Below are 7,797 nucleotides of genomic sequence, written 5' to 3' on the forward strand. Positions count from 1 at the left end.
GCAATAAGAGACAGAACCAGAACAGAAATGACTCCAACAGTTCCCCAAATTGCAAACTGCTTCCACAGCCCAGCTGAACAGAGATAAAGAAACTGTTAGAGCGTGTACACAGATAAACAGTGTTACACTGAATTACAAGATTTCTAAAAACAAATGGAATTAAATTCTAGCTCTAAAAACAAGGTAACACTTCCTCAAAACTGAATAGTCTTTATTCATCTCACCAACAAACATAAGAACTGTTATTATTCATTGTCTTTGTTCTGTCTTTTATGCTATGCTACATACATTATCATTTGTAAGTGCCTTGGGCTCATCAGAGATAAAACAGATAAAACAGAGATTATTTTATTTGGAAACAGCAATGAGAGGCACAGACTAGCTGCCTATCTGGATTCAAGAGCCCTAAAGTCTAAAGAACTAGCATGTAACCTTGGTGTACTGATGGACTCTTATATCAGTTTTAACAGTTGTGTCAAGGCAATTACTAAATCAGCTTATCACCTTAAGAACATCAACAAGATCAGAGATGTATCCTTTGTATCCTTTGTATCCTTTCACAGCGCAGGAGTAGCTGCCTGCATCCACAGTTCTGTCTCTCAGATTCAGTTCATTTCTGTTCTGGTTAAATACAGGCTGTCTGTTCTTGTACCAGATGTAAGTGGGGTTGGGCAGAGTGCAGGTGGAGCTACAGGTCAGCTTCTTTACTCCTCCATCTGTATCAGACACTGTAACCTTTAGATCTGCAGGTGATTTTAAACAAGGTTTAGTGTTATTTTCATCTGTAGATACTCTTACAGTTAACTAAACTCACTGTATGTTATCTAGTAGGGGTGTGTATGGATACTCGGTTAACTGTTCCAGGTGTCAGTATATGAACACTGAAATTACTGTTGGGGTGTTTGTTACGCTGCATCACAAAGATAGAGAAGAAAAAATACTGCTCGACACTTTGGCAAAACATCATGTAACTACTCTAGCTGGCACTAACAAAAAACAAAAACAATAAAAAGATATTAAGACACAGACAGTGTTTTTTGGAATTGCTTCTGAGCTCATGCAGTGATATCCACTACAGAATTGTCTTTTTAATGCAGTGCTACCCGAGGGCCTGAGGGTCACTGCCTGCATCCACATCATCTACCACTGCACCAGTTTACTCTAGTGCAGAGGTGCACAACCCCAGTCCTGAAGGGTCAGTGTCCAGCACAGTTTGGTAGCTGCCCTATTCAAACATGCCCACTAAACCTGTGAATTGAAAGGTGAATGTAATCACTCTTGTCTTTGACCAGGTAAATCACCAAACTGTGTTGTGCTTGCAGAAGTTGATTAGTCATTCTCCTTCTTCATTCCTCATTCTAAGACCATATTGTTCAACTGTCTTCATTTCCCACCTTAGCATTCCAGCCTGAGTTTGGCTATAAAACTTTATTTCTTCATCTTTCGGTTAATTATCTGAAATTAACCGAATATCCATTCATTCACTCTTACAGATACTGGTATATCAGAATTAGTCAGAATGCAGGTCTTTATTATCCAGAGATACCTGTGACAGACAGAGTGACTCCAGGTCTGCTAGAGTAACTGTCATCAGGATCTTCAGTGTAGAATTTGAGCCTGTATGTGCCAGCGTCACTCTCTCTCAGGTCAGTGATGGTCATTCTACAGTCGTTCATGGTCTGGCTGTACTGCACTCTCCCCTTATACTGATCAGACTCTCGTACATCCACAGGCTCAACACCAGACTGCCAGCGACTTTCAATGAACCAAAGTGATTTAATCACTGAGAATGCCTCTGGGTGTTTGTAAGTGCAGAACAGATCGACTGATGATCCTTTCAGAGAACATACATGTTCAGGAACGTAGGTCACACCCCAGTGCTGGTTAGGCAGTTCACCTGGAACACACTGTCACAGTCAGGAAGAAGAAATTATATACAATAATTATCTGTCTGCAATTGCAATATTCTCACTAACTACTAAGTAGCTACACTCTTTAAAAAATGTGGAACAAAGGTTTTTTGAACAAGACACAGAAGAACTATTTTAGTTCATTAAAGTGCCAGGTTTGTAAACGAGATGCGAGTGTGAAATCAAATCACGTTTATTGTCATTACATATACACAGGTGCAAGGTGAGTGAATCTTAGGTGCGTAGATCCCTTGTAGAATTCAAATACAATATGATAAGAAAAAAATATATATATACACCAACTCTAAATATATACACACATGTACACTAGTATTGCATTTTTTCCAATGTCTAATTGTACAGTAATAAGTTATAAAATAAAACTATGATATGTACTGCTGTACATGTTTCTGTATGTGCAGTTACTGAGTCTGAAGTAGATAAATAAATTAGATGCAGGTACACAGGGGATAGAATATTCCAGATTATACAAGATATGGACAGAAGATGTACAAGATGTCAATCTATATGTGTAAGTGTAGATTTGCTAGATTGAAGGTGCAGTAAGATCAGAGTAAGTCTGTTGATGTGGATGAGGTGTAGATTGTCCATGGGAGATCATCATCATGATGATTCAGAGGTGCAATGACAGGCCTACAGACGGATACACCAGCACTACTGGCTGTTCAGCAGCCTGGTGGCCCGGAAGAACAAATTGTCTTGGGAACCGGCTGGTTCTGGATTTTATGCTTCCGTTCCTCCTCCCGTTTAGCAGCTGTGAGAACAGACAGTGGCTTGGGTGGGTGGAGTCCTTTAGAATCCTCCCGGTCTTCCTCAGGCAGTGGCTGGTGTATAAATCCAGGAGGTTTGGGAGCTGGATCCCTGTGATATGCTGGGCTGTCCCTCTGCAGAGCTTTCCGCTCAATGGCAGTGCAGTTTCCATATCAGGAGGTGATGGAGCCTGTTAAACTGCCCTCCACAGTACATGTGTAAAATGTTCTGGGGATGTGGGGGTTCATGCCAAACCACCTGAGGTGGAAGACGTGCTGCTGTGCCTTCCTTACCACCCATGTGGTGTGTTCGGTCCATGTCAGATCCTCTGTGACGTGAACACCGAGGAACTTGAAGCTGCTGACCCTCTCTACAGTGGCTCCATTGATGTTGATGGGGGTGTGCACTCTCTTTCTTCCAGAAGTCCACTATCGGCTCCTTAGTCTTTTCGACATTGAGAGAGAGGTTGTTCTCCTGGCACGAATGTGTCAGGAAGCTGACCTCCTCTCTGTAGGCCACCTCGTTCTCATTGGAGAACAAGACCACAATCATGGTGTCATCTGCAAATTTGATGATGACATTGGAGCTGTGTCTGGCTGCACAGTCATGGGTGTACAGAGAATACAAGAGAGGGCTGAGCACACAGCCCTGAGGAGTTCTGGTGTTAAAGGGTCAGTGATGAGGAGGTGATGTTGCCCATCCATACCACCTGGCATCAGCCTGTCAGGAAGTTCAGGATCCAGCTGCACAGAGAACTGTCCAGACCCAGATTCTGAAGCTTAATGTTGAGCCTGTTGAATGGTGTTGAATGCTGCGCTGTAGTCCACAAACAGCACTCTCACGTACAAGTTCTTTTTGTCCAGATGGGAGAAGGCAGTGTGTAGAGTCAGGGCTATTACGTCATCAGTGGATCTGTTCTGTCTGTAAGCAAACTGCAGTGGGTCCAGAGTGGCAGGTAGTAAGGAGCAGATAAAGTCTCTGACCAGCTTCTAAAAGCACTTGCTTATGATGGATGTCAGAGCAACCGGGTGCCAGTCATTTAGAGTATTAACCCTGGCTGACTTTGGAACTGGCACAATGGTGGCCAGTTTGAAGCACGCAGGAACAACTGAGAGTGAGAGAGAGACTAAACATGTCTGTAAACACTCCTGCCAGCTGATGTGCACAAGCTTTGAGAGCATGTAAAGGAATGCTGTTATTCACAAAATGAGTTTCCCTCTTAAAGTCCATTAATGTGTTTGACCACTCACACAGTTTCTTGTGTTGGTGGTGTTGAACTGAGATCCCACCTTAGCCCCGTACTCGCGTTTGGCTGCTCTTATGGACTTACGGAGAGCATAGCCTTTTCATACTCATCCGTGTTTCCCAATTTAAAAGCAGTGGTATGTGCGTTCAGAGCTGCACAGACTTCACAGTTGAGCCATTGTTTCTCATTAGAGTAAACACAAACTGTTTTTGTGGGCACAACATCCTCTATACACTGTCAGATGAATCCGATAACACACTCTGCATATTTTATTGATGTTATTGTTTGACGCCTCACGGAATATTTCCCAGTCTGCGTCTTCAAAACAGTCCTGGAGTGCAGAATCTGATGGTCTGAACAGGAGTGGACCTCTCTGATGGTGGGCAGTGCCCTTTTCAGCTTCTGCCTATAGGTGGCATGGAGCAGAATGGAGAGATGATCCGATTTGCCAAACGGAGGTCGGGGGACGGCTTTGTATGCCTCATGGAAGGAGAAGTAGCAGTGATCCAGCATGCGTGACTTTCATGTGCTGCATGAGATGCGTTGGAAATACTTTGGAGTTACTTCCTTAAAGCTCGCTTTGTTAAAGCGGCCTCCGGGCGCACAGTCTCCTGTCTGTTAACAGCCTTGTACATTTTCCCGAGTGCCAGGTCTGCATCAACCTGTGGTGGGATGTACCCTGAGTACCCTGAGGATGTGCCCTGAGTTCACTGATTTTGTTGTCCAGGGACTGTATGTTTGCCAGTAGTATACTGGGGAGTGTGGGGCGGTTAGCATGCCGTCTCAGCCTGACCAGAACACCAGCTCTCCTGCCCCTTTTCCAGCATCTGCTGCATTTCCTCGGCCGGTCGGCCCAGATGAATGGGGCCTCTTTGAGGTTCCCAAACAATGGATCTGTGTTCAGGAACTCAAAGTCTGGTTGTAGGAGAGTGATCACAGATCTGATTTCCAAAAGTGTCGTAAACGAAGGTGCTGGCAGCGTTTAGTGCAAAACTAGTTACGAATAAAAACAAAATGAACAAAAACGAACAGGAGTAAAGGGAGCTTGCAACACAGCAGCGATTCTCGGCACCATCTTGTAGAGATTATAAAGTGATGGACCTTTGAAGATGAACCTTTTAAAGAGATAAAAAAAAAATCATTCATATGATGTACCTTACATGATGCGAGCTTCATTACCAGTTGATGGGACATTCCAAGAACATTTACATTATGTGGAGGTTTTATTAAACATATGGTTCCTCATATTCACACACCTTAGGAAACAGGGGCATAACGGTATACTGAAAAAATGTATGTGAACCAGTCTCACTCACATACAGCGCAGAAGATCTGCTGAACATCAGGTGTTTTTCCTGAATTTTCACTTTCTGACTTTATTGGACATTTTGGTGAGCGGAGCGGCACCAGGACTCGCATTAAATTTAACAACGACAAGCCCTGGTTTAATGCCAGACTGAAACAGTTGCGCTGGTCTAAAGAAGCAGCGTATAGGAGTGGAGATCAGGCTCTGTACAATCAGGCAAGGAATACACTCAACAAAGAAATTAGAGCTGCAAAAAAAAGCTACTCAAACAAGCTGAGTAGTATGATGTCCACAAATGAGCCATCAACCGTCTGGAAGTGCCTGCAGAACATCACCAGCTACAAAAGAACACCCCCCCCAGACAATGGGTGATCGTCAGCTGGCTGATGAACTTAACATCTTTTTACCGCAGTTTTGAAAAGCCCAGCTCCACACATCCATTCAGCACAGTTTCACACCCTCCTGTCATTCAGCCACCTATTCAGCCTGCCCTGAAGATCTGTGAGAGGGACGTGCATCGACTCTTCAGGAGACAAAAAGTGAGGAAAGCACCAAGACCAGATGGTCTATCACCAGACCAGTCTTTACAGCACTCTTTAATAAATCACTGAAGCTGTGCGTTGTATCGTCCTGCTTCAAACGCTCCACCATTATACCAGTTCCCAAGAAAACAACCATCACAGGATTGAATGACTACAGACCCGTTGCTTTGACCTCTGTAGTCATGAAATCCTTTGAGAGACTGGTGCTCTCCCATCTGAAGAACATTAGCACCTGCAGTTTGCATACCGGGCAAACAGGTCAGTGGACGACACAGTGAACATGGGCCTCCATTTTATTCTCCAACAGCTTGAACACCCAGGAATGTATGCAAGAATTCTGTTCTTGGACTTCAGCTCAGCCTTTAATATTCCAGGACAGCTACACAACAAACTACTCCAACTCAGTGTGCCAACCGCCACCAGTGGATCACCAACTTCCTCGCTGGCAGAGAGCAGCAGGTGAGGTTGGGAAAGTTCACCTCTAACACCCAGATCATCAGTACGGGCGCTCCACAGCGTTGTGTACTCTTACCATTGCTCTTCTCACTGTACACGAATGACGGTACCTCCACGGACCCCTCAGTCAAAATCTTGAAGTATGCAGACACTACATTCATTGGTCTCATCCAAGATGGTGACGAGTTTGCTTACAGACAGGTGGTTGATCAGGTGGTACTTTTGAGCAGCTACAACAACCTGGTGCTGAATACAACGAAAACAGTGGAGATGACAGTGGACTTCAGGAGGAGCCCTCCAACCCTGCCAGCACTCACCATCCTGGACAGAACTGTGGTGGCAGTAGAGTCCTGCAAGTTCCTGGGCACAACAATCACCAGGGACCTGAAGTGGGACAGCAACATCAGCTCCATCACCAAGAGAGCCCAGCAGAGGATGTACTTCCTGCATCGGCTGAGGAAGTTCAACCTGCCCCAGGAGCTGATGGTGCGGTTCTACACAGCCATCATAGAGTCTGTCATCACCAAGTCCATCACAGTGTGGGGTAGCTCAGCCACCAAGCATGACCTCCACAGACTGCAGCGCATCATCAGGTCTGCAGAGAGGACAATTGGGGTTAAGTTGCTCACATTGCTGGAACTGCATGCCTCCAGAACCAGGAAGCGTGCAGAGAGCTCCACTGACTCATCCCACCCCAGACACCACCCATTCCAGCACCTTCCGTCAGGCCGGCGCTTCAACCAGATGAGGATGAGGACATCCAGGCTACAAAGGAGCTTCTTCCCACAAGCCATCACTCTCTTGAACAGTTAAAATATTACACAATAAAATATTCCAGCTTCTAAAATACTGGTATATCGTATCAAACTCAATTCCATTCTCTGAAACTACCATCTCAGACCAGTGTTTATTCTAGCATCTTACTTACCTGCCTTATTACCCCACTTATCTGACTGTCACCTCATTGATCCCTTTCTTTGCCACTATACACCCTTTAACTGCTGCTGCACCCAGCACTTTAACTTTAGACCCATACTTTGCACAATGTAAAGGTTACAGGTATGACTGTGTGTATATGAATGAGGGATGGTAGGAATGCATGTTTTATTTTTTTTACATAAGGCATTTTTTTTATTTTTCTTACATAAGGCATTTTTCTTTTCATTCATTGTGAACAGACAGTAGCGCAAGCTACAGTTTTTTCCAGCGAGTGTCATATAGTCCTTCCTGAGGTAGTTGGTATAGCCTGTAGTGGGTCATTTGCACTGGAAAGAGAAAGTCACTAATGTTAACTAATCTGTACAATGATAGCTCAACTTCAGTTGTGATATTTAAGTTAGGAGCAAACAGAAAAATGTATAAGGCTTTGTCCTGAATCTCTTCACAGGTGCATTAACACAGTAAGCTGTTTAGAGGGATAAGACTTCATTCATTTAATTTCAGCTTGTATTTTTTAAAAAATCCTCTCTTTTTATTGACCTCGACAGCTGCTTTCCTCACCTCTCACTCACTGTTCACCTCAAACTCAGCCTCACAGATGATCGGGGGTCAGGAGTTATGACGCTG

Source organism: Colossoma macropomum, unplaced genomic scaffold (assembly GCF_904425465.1).
Source record: "Colossoma macropomum unplaced genomic scaffold, Colossoma_macropomum, whole genome shotgun sequence".
Lineage (NCBI taxonomy): Eukaryota > Metazoa > Chordata > Actinopteri > Characiformes > Serrasalmidae > Colossoma > Colossoma macropomum.